The sequence below is a fragment of the Haematobia irritans genome, chromosome 4, assembly GCF_050003625.1.
Source record: "Haematobia irritans isolate KBUSLIRL chromosome 4, ASM5000362v1, whole genome shotgun sequence".
NCBI classification, from domain to species: domain Eukaryota; kingdom Metazoa; phylum Arthropoda; class Insecta; order Diptera; family Muscidae; genus Haematobia; species Haematobia irritans.
The window spans coordinates 38,697,462-38,706,174 of NC_134400.1; the positions used below are offsets into that span (position 1 = coordinate 38,697,462).

The 8,713-nt window shown below is 34.4% G+C and overlaps 1 long non-coding RNA gene across 1 annotated transcript; it reads left to right on the top strand.

Moving 5' to 3' along the window:
- The first annotated feature begins 5,401 nt into the window (after positions 1-5,401).
- LOC142236069 (uncharacterized) lies at positions 5,402-6,484 on the top strand. Its single transcript, XR_012721889.1, has 3 exons — positions 5,402-5,703; positions 5,768-5,873; positions 5,939-6,484. It is a non-coding gene; the product is annotated as an uncharacterized LOC142236069 (long non-coding RNA).
- The last annotated feature ends 2,229 nt before the right edge of the window (positions 6,485-8,713 follow it).

Genomic DNA, 8,713 nt, shown 5'->3' on the forward strand with positions numbered 1-8,713 from the left:
ACAGCCTTTATAATCCCGGAAGGACTTTACGAATAGAATGTCATGCCATTTGGCCTGGCAAATGCGCCAATGATTTTCCAAGAAATGATTACACAAATTATAAGAAAATTGGACCATCGTAAGAATATTGTAAGCTACGAGCATGAGGTAATAATACAAAGCAAGACGGTTGAGAATGGCATTTTAGTGTTAAAAGAATTCTTGATGGCTATCAAAGATGAAGGTTTAACCCTAAGACCATCTAAATGTGCGTTTATGAAGGAAAATGTGAATTTCTTAGGACACATCATAAGTTCGAATGGAATAAGTCTAGGCGAAGAAAAGACGTGATGTAAAAAAGAATTCCCAAAGACTGAAAATGTTTTCGACGTACGCAAGTTTCTTGGTATTACCAACTTTTTCAGAAAATTTGTACATCATTATGGACATATTAATATGCCCCTAACGAGACTTTTGAAGAAAGATGTGCAATTCACATGGCAAGAACAAGAAGAAGAAGAAGCATTCAAGATACTCAAGGACAAAATTACAAGTCAACCAGTCCTAACATTATTCGATCCAGGAAAGGACCATGAAGTGCATACCGATGCCAGTTCTATTGAATTATCTGGTATACTGTTCCAGTATAATGGCGAAGATTTGAAATTGCGACCTGTATTCTATTATAGCCGTAGGTGTTCTGAGGCTGAAATTTGGTATACTAGCCACGAATTGGAAGTTTTGGCTATTGTGGAAGCAGTTGAAAGATTTAGAATTTACCTGATGGGAAAATGTTTCAAAATTGTCACGGACTAACGGTGGCTACCACGAAAGCGACGGCACCATGGCCGCCCCGCATTGCAAGATGGTGGTTCAAATTGCAAGAATTTGACTACGTTATGAGTCATCGATCTGGTGCACAGATGATGCATGCCGATGGTATGAGCAGAAGCCCAACAAGCAAATCGCAGACCAGGTACTCATCGTGAATGCAAATATGAATGACTCGATATATCAACTACAAATGACTGATGCCAAATTAAAGAATATCACGGACGTGTTTTGAAAGGTGATGCTGTAGCAGATGAAAATGGATCTGTCCAGATAAGAACGGATTATGCTGTTGAAGAAGGAAGACTGTTCAGGAAGATAGGAAATTCGAAAAGGCTGGTTATCCTTGAAAGAGTTCGATGGAGAATTACAATGACATGTCACGATGATGTAGGCCACTTCAGTGTAGAGAAAATGTTGAGCAGACTACAGAAAGATTTTTGGATCCCGAGAATGAGAAGATATGTGAAGGCAAATTGCACCTTGATGAAGTTACACCCATTTCATTCAGGAGTATCAACATTGATCATCTGGGCCCGTTCCCGAAAAAAGGGATTTTCATATGTGCTAGTCATTGTTTGCTCATTCACCAAATACTCTATGATCAAGCCTACAAGAAACACTAAAACGTCTCCTGTTATATCAGAATTACAAGAAGTCATGTCAATATTTGGACAACCACGTCGAATAACATCAGATAAGGGCACTGCATTTACTTCACCAGAGTTCTCATGTTTCAGCGGTTAGAACTCCGAGGGCAAATGGCCAAGCCGAGAGGGCTAATCAAACCTTTTTGAACGCTTTAAGATGTCTAACAGTTAAGGACAAAGAATGGGATACGGAGATCTCTACGATTCAATGGAGCATCAACTCCCAACCCAATAGTACAACGAAGTTCACTCCAAATTAACTTATATTCAACTTCAATCCGAGAGATGTTACAATCGAATCGTCCAAGCTTTGAGTGATGAACCTGACCACGAATGCACTGTGCAAGAAAAACGAGAACAGGCTGCAGCTAATATCAATGATCAAAGACAGAAATGGAAGGTTCGGTATGACAACCGTCATACAAATCCAACAAAGTATCGAGAAGGTGACCTAGTGGTCATAGATTGTGTCCCACAGGCTACAGGGGAATCTCACAAGTTAGATCCGAAGTATAGAGGACCATATCTCATCACACGCGTTCTAGAAAATGATCGATACCTACTTGAAGATTTACCCAATTCAAGTATTATTATGTCTACGGATCACATTAAGCCATGGTGCTATGGTACCCCAGATCTAGATGCCAATTCTGATTCAGGAAGCGATTCTGAGGATAATGACCAAACGTCCAAGGTGGACTAGGAGTCAGGAGAGGCCGAGTTGTCAACGACAGTTTTCACTGATCTGCCGAGCAGAAAAGACGTGTTTTAATGAATTCCTTTATTTTTGTATTTTCTTTGTATTAACAAACTTATTTTATATCAATAAAAACTATTTAAACTACACGGATAGTCTTTGACAAATTTAATACTTACATGTTCTCTGCATCAGTCATTTTAATACTTGATTGTTGCTTTTTACAACATTTGACGCTTGCAGTGTTGCCGCACACATGACGTTTGAATGTGTTGCGCAGTACATGCAGCACAACATTGCGCGCATACACTGCTTCGACGTCGGGGAAAATTTACGATTCCCAAAATTTTTGTTTTTCTTTATTAAAAGAAGCATAAAATACAAAATAATCGGCAATTTTCGATGAAAATTTATGGCGAATGTATCGCCATAGATTTTAGTGCGAATATAAATATTTTTTTCTAAAGGCGTTAAATTTTTTGCGTGCAGTCCTAGTTCCTCAAATTTGGAGCTCGGCTCGGAACCACACTTGGTAGATTTTTTACTTTTTGGTAGATTGGTAGAATTCTTGATATTTTGATAGATATTGTAAACAACAATTATTTCTATAGAAATAAAATTTTGCAAAAACTTTCTATCGAAATAAAATTTTTAATACAATTTCTACGGAAATAAAATTTTGCAAAAATTTTCTATAGAAATAAAATTTTGCCAAAAAAAATTCTATGGAACTAAAATGTTTAAAACAAGTATATACAGCAGTAAGTTCGGCCGGGCCGAATCTTAAACACCCACCCACCCATCACCACCCACCACCATGAATCAAATATAAGGGTTTCAATTTCAGGAAAATCGGATAAAAACTACGGTTTCTAGAAACCTAAGGAGTTAAATCGGGAAATCGTTCTTATGGGGGCTATACTAAAATACGGACCGATACTCACCGTTTTCGGCACACCTCTTTATGGCCCGAAAATACCTCTAGATTTCCAATTTCAGGCAAATTGGATAAAACTGCGGTTTCTATAAGCCCAAGAAGTAAAATCGGGAGATCGGTCTATATGGGGGGTATACCAAAACATGGACCGATTCTCACCATTTTTGGCACACCTCTTTATGGTCCTAAAATACCTCTAGATTTCCAATTTCAGGCAAATTTGATAAAAAACTACGGTTTCTATAAGCCTAAGAAGTAAAATCGGGAGATCGGTCTATATGGGGGCTATACCAAAACATGGACCGATACTCACCATTTTTGGCACACCTCTTTATGGTCATAAAATACCTCGAGATTTAAAATTTCAGGCAAATTGGATAAAAACTATGATTTCTATAAGCCCAAGACCCCAAATCGGGAGGTCGGTTTATATGGGGACTATATCAAAACCTTGACCGATATAGCCCATCTTCGAACTTGACCTGCCTGCAGACAAAAGACGATTGCTTCATTATTGAAGACTGTAGCGTGATTACAACAGACAGACAGACAGCCAGACAGACGGACATGGTCATATCGTCTTAGAATTTCTCCCTGATCAATAATATATATATATATATATATATATATATATATATATATATATATATATATATATATATATATATATATATATATATATATATATATATATACTTTATATAGTCGGAAATCGATATTTAGATGTGTTGCAAACGGAATGACAAACTTATTATACCCCCGTCACCATTCTATGGTGGTGGGTATAAAAAAGTGTTGTTCCACCAAGACAACGCACCGTGCCACAAGTCATTAAGAACGATGGCAAAAATTCATGAATTGGGCTTCGAATTGCTTCCCCACCCACCGTATTCTCCAGATCTGGCCGCCAGCGACGTTTTCTTGTTCTCAGACCTCAAAAGGATGCTCACAGGGAAAAAATTTGGCTGCAATGAAGAGGTGATCGCCGAAACTGAGGCCTATTTTGAGGCAAAACCGAAGGAGTACTACCAAGTTGTATCGCTCTTGAAGGGAACTATGTTGAATAATAAAAAGGAATTTTGACAAAAAATGTGTTTTTCTTTGTTAGACCGGGGACTTATCAGCCAACCTGTTATTTCCCAAATTTTTGAAAAATCGATCATACTGACCATTAACTATTGTGCCTAGGTGGACAATATTTTGATACTATCGTGTCTGTTCTGGTACACACACTCATAGAAAAAAGTCTGCTAAAAACAGCAGTCGATGTCTGCTGTTATATTTTTGTACTTCAGGGCGCAATGAACAACAATTTATAAAATTTTTAGGTTATAAAATTTTCCCCAAAGCCTATTTAAGAACCAAAAGTAGTTTTTGGTATATTTTTGCACTGTAATATACTTACAAGCTCCTAAATACGATCAGCAAACATTTTGTTTGCTGTTATGGCTCAATTCGATAAATATTCAGATTTTTGGTCAAATACGATAGATATTCATAAAATATTGTGTTAATTATGTTAGGATAGCTCCTAAGTTGACATTTTTATTTTTTTTTTGCCAAAATAAAACATGTTTTAGTGAAATCGAGCTTCAAAAAATAGCAGGAAATGTTTGCTATTTCAGCAAACAGTGACTGCTCTCCCTTTTTCAGCAGACTTTCTGCTGTTTTAGCAGACTTTTCTGCTGTCCCTACTAACAAATTTCTTTGGGTGTAGTATTTAATGTTTGACTTTATAAGCACAGCTGATCCCGTATGAGCTTTATTATCAGCATGATTAGCAGTCACTAAATCGTAGTTTTGAATATGGGAAAAATGACCTGTTTGTGAAATGGGTCTCGGAGATTAGGAGCAGAGAACTGCAACCGGTGCCTTTTTTTCGTATTGCAATCTTACCCACAAAATGTCGGTGGCAGTGAGTAAGACACCAATTACAATGCGATTTTTTACATTGATACAAATGCGAGTATATAACAATGTTCATATGCAGTGTCTTGCAATCTTAAACCAATCGACATCGTAACAACGCTCGGTAAACTAAAAACGAGGTTGGCACTTAAGTGTGATTGCACTCAACAACAACAATTACTGGCAGTTGGCATCAGCGTTGCCGTTTTGGTCCGATCGGACCAAAATTGGTCCAAAAGATTTCTAATTTTTAAATTTGGTCCGATGGTCGGACCAACCGGAATTTGGCCCATTTTGGTCCATTTTCATAAATTTGGTCAAATTTATAAATTTTTTCTAGTATTTAAAAAATCTATCAAATATTCAATAATACCCAATAAACACAGGATGAGCGTTTTTCAAATGCAACAACTTTTCAGTTTGAGGGTAAATATAATTTTCAACATAAATTCAACATGACTTGAAATAGCTCATCTTCAAATTGTTTGCGAATTACTTCCAATTTGCCAAAATGTTGACGAAATCTTTGAAAAGGTGTTGAAGATAATATGAGAAAACTTTGACAAAACACTACCCTAAAATGCAACGAAAAAACCATGTGGTTTTCAATACTTATTTGTGCAACGAAGTTCGTGGTCAATTGCAAGAAATAAAAAAAATGGAAAATTTTAGACAAATAACCAAATAGTTTATAAAAATAGGTAAGTGAAAATAAAAAATGAAATAAAACTTTAAGGAAGTCACTAAATGTATATCTCTTTGTAGAAAACTAAAATTATGGATTCTACGTTCTTGAAAACATTAAATAGCTGACTAATGAAAAAATGGTGGACAATTAACTGGAACTGCTTCAAATAGTTTATAATAATTGGTACGTCAATATGAAAAATTAAATCAACACTTTAAAGAAGTCACTAAATTTAAATCTCTTTGCAGAAAACTAAAATCTTTGGATGCTACATTCTTGCAATCAATAAAAAGCCGACCAATGAAAAATGAGTGGCTTATCGACAAGAAAAAGTTTCCAGAAACATTACAAGTGCAACCAATTAAAATTGTTAAAAACAACAAATTGTTGAAATCAACAACTTCTGGATGAAAATGTGCATCACATCATCAGTTTATTTCATATGCTATTATCAGTTTAAAATGGATATTTTGTGAATTCCTTCTGCTGGAAATCAATTCTAACACGCGGTCCAGTACGTTCCTAATTTCAAATTGCCCGCATGTTAATAAATTTTAATGCTGTTTTATGACACCAAAAGGAAGGAAAACGAGTTATCAATGCAAAAGTGTTTACTAATAATGTTTAAGATATTTAAAGTTTTGTTGTTTGTTTTTTTTTTTTTGTTCTTATTTGTTGATATGTTTAATAAGATTATTATTTATCAATTGGTATTGTAGTGTATTATGTAGTGTAGTGTATTATTATATATTTTATTTTGATGAAAATTAATAAATTATACAAAATTCATAGAATTTTGGCTTTGACTTTCAATTTGAAGTGGGGATATCATTCATACAAATTTAGGTTGAAAAGTATTTGCAACGATGTTAATTTTGAATTTGACTCGCATCGAAAATTGTTTGACAAATTATTGAGTAGCGATGCATTTCAATTTGAGGATAACACTTGAGATATTATTGCTAATGTGTTGAATTTCACTGTTGAGGATAATGTCTGTTTTTTGTTGAGAACGCGATTTTCTCAACAATTTCTCAACTTGAATATTACCCTAATCCTTTGAAAAAATGTTTGAAAAATTGTTGAAGTTTAGCACTTTTCAAACGTTTGTGTTTATTGGGTATATATAAAATATTGCCGTGAGGCCAAAGATTTCATGTGCTTAAAATACAAATGCGAATTTTGCTTAAGGCCAGTATGCACCTCTAGCGAAATTTTCGGTAGCAAAAATTTATTTAAGTCTACAACAAAAAAAAAACAGGGCTGTGTACACAAATTTTAAACCAGCTAATCGCTTTTAAAAATTGTTAATATATGTTCCAAATATTCCTCAAATAAATTGTTTATTATTTACAGACCTTTTAAAACTTTTACGCACACAATGATTGTAATAAATTAAATGTTTGCTGCCAAAATATGCTTTTGACAACCCTGTTATTTTCATTAGAGGTGCGTACCAGCTTACGAAATTGAATGCTACCGAAAATTTCGTAAAGGCCGGTATGCACCTCTAGCGAAATTTTCGGTAGCAAAAATTTATTTAAGTCTACAACAAAAAAACAGGGCTGTGTACACAAATTTTAAACCAGCCAATCGCTTTTAAAAATTGTTAATATATGTTCCAAATATTCCTCAAATAATTTTTTTATTATTTACAGACCTTTTAAAACTTTTACGCACACAATGATTGTAATAAATTAAATGTTTGCTGCCAAAACATGCTTTTGACAACCCTGTTATTTTCATTAGAGGTGCGTACCAGCTTACGAAATTGAACGCTACCGAAAATTTCGTTAGCATAAATAGCAATGCATTTCTTATGGGAATGAAATTTTTCGCTAGAGGTGCATACCGGCCTTTAGCATAGAAGACGTATTTCTCTGAAATAAAGTTTTTTTCCTTGTTCAAAAGTATATAAACTTTTCAATGAAGTCGGTTTGTCCGTATAGTTAAGTGATTCGACATAAAATTGGGTATCCTAACATGAAAGAAAATTTCGTTTTACTAAAGTCAAGATGGCTTTAATACTCCTGAAAAATATTCAAAATTAATGAAATTTTGTTGACGTTTTGCATCTTGACTTTAAAACTAAAAGCTTTTACAAATATGAGGTGTCTTTTAACACATTATTTTAAAGTCGTTTTTTACTTGAAACATAAAATAATTTTCACTTGAAGTAAAAGGGAATTGTGACGTAAATGTGTCCTCACTTCACAAAATCTTTGGAGCCGTGAATGCTTTTTTCAGTGTGTGATTAGATACCATTTCAATCACACAAAATCGAATGAAAATTTTGCGTTGATGTCAACTAAAATTGGCTTTAAAATTCGACCTTTTCAAAAAGTAAATTTTTTCAAATTTAAATAAATAAGTTGAAAAGTATTTTACTTTTTTAATAAAAGCACTATGTACAAAAAAAAATATTTTATAAAGCATTTTTCTTCGAAATTGGAAATTTGGTCCGCTGGATGGAATTTTGGTCCGATTTTGGAAAAATTTTGGTCCAAAATAAAATTTCGTAGTGGCAACGCTGGTTGGCATTAGCTCAAGAGAATTGAGAGAGTGCCAAATAAGAGAATACCAAACTGCTGAGATATGGGTAACCAATTTGTGTGATTGCTTTACTACGATGTTTTCGAGAGACCAACACTCATACTAACAAACATCGACAGTCGACGGTTGCATTGGATATTGGTGGTTGAAAATTTTTTTACCAATTGATGTTTTAAGATTGCAAATGTTGGTGTTTACTAAATACACTGGTCGGTTGCGGTAGATCGCAGCCGTTCTCTGATTAGGAGTATATCAATACAATTATTCTGTAAAAATACTTCAATTTCATTTTTATGACGGGAAATACCATTGGCATCCCATTGTGCTATTCTAATATCTACTTGCATAATTTGGAAATAAGCATTGACATCATGTTTATCAATGTATTCGTTAATTCAATTTGTCGTGCTATCATGGTTTCAAGTTTTTGCAGAATAGCATTATTCGAATCAAATGTGGAACCTTTTACG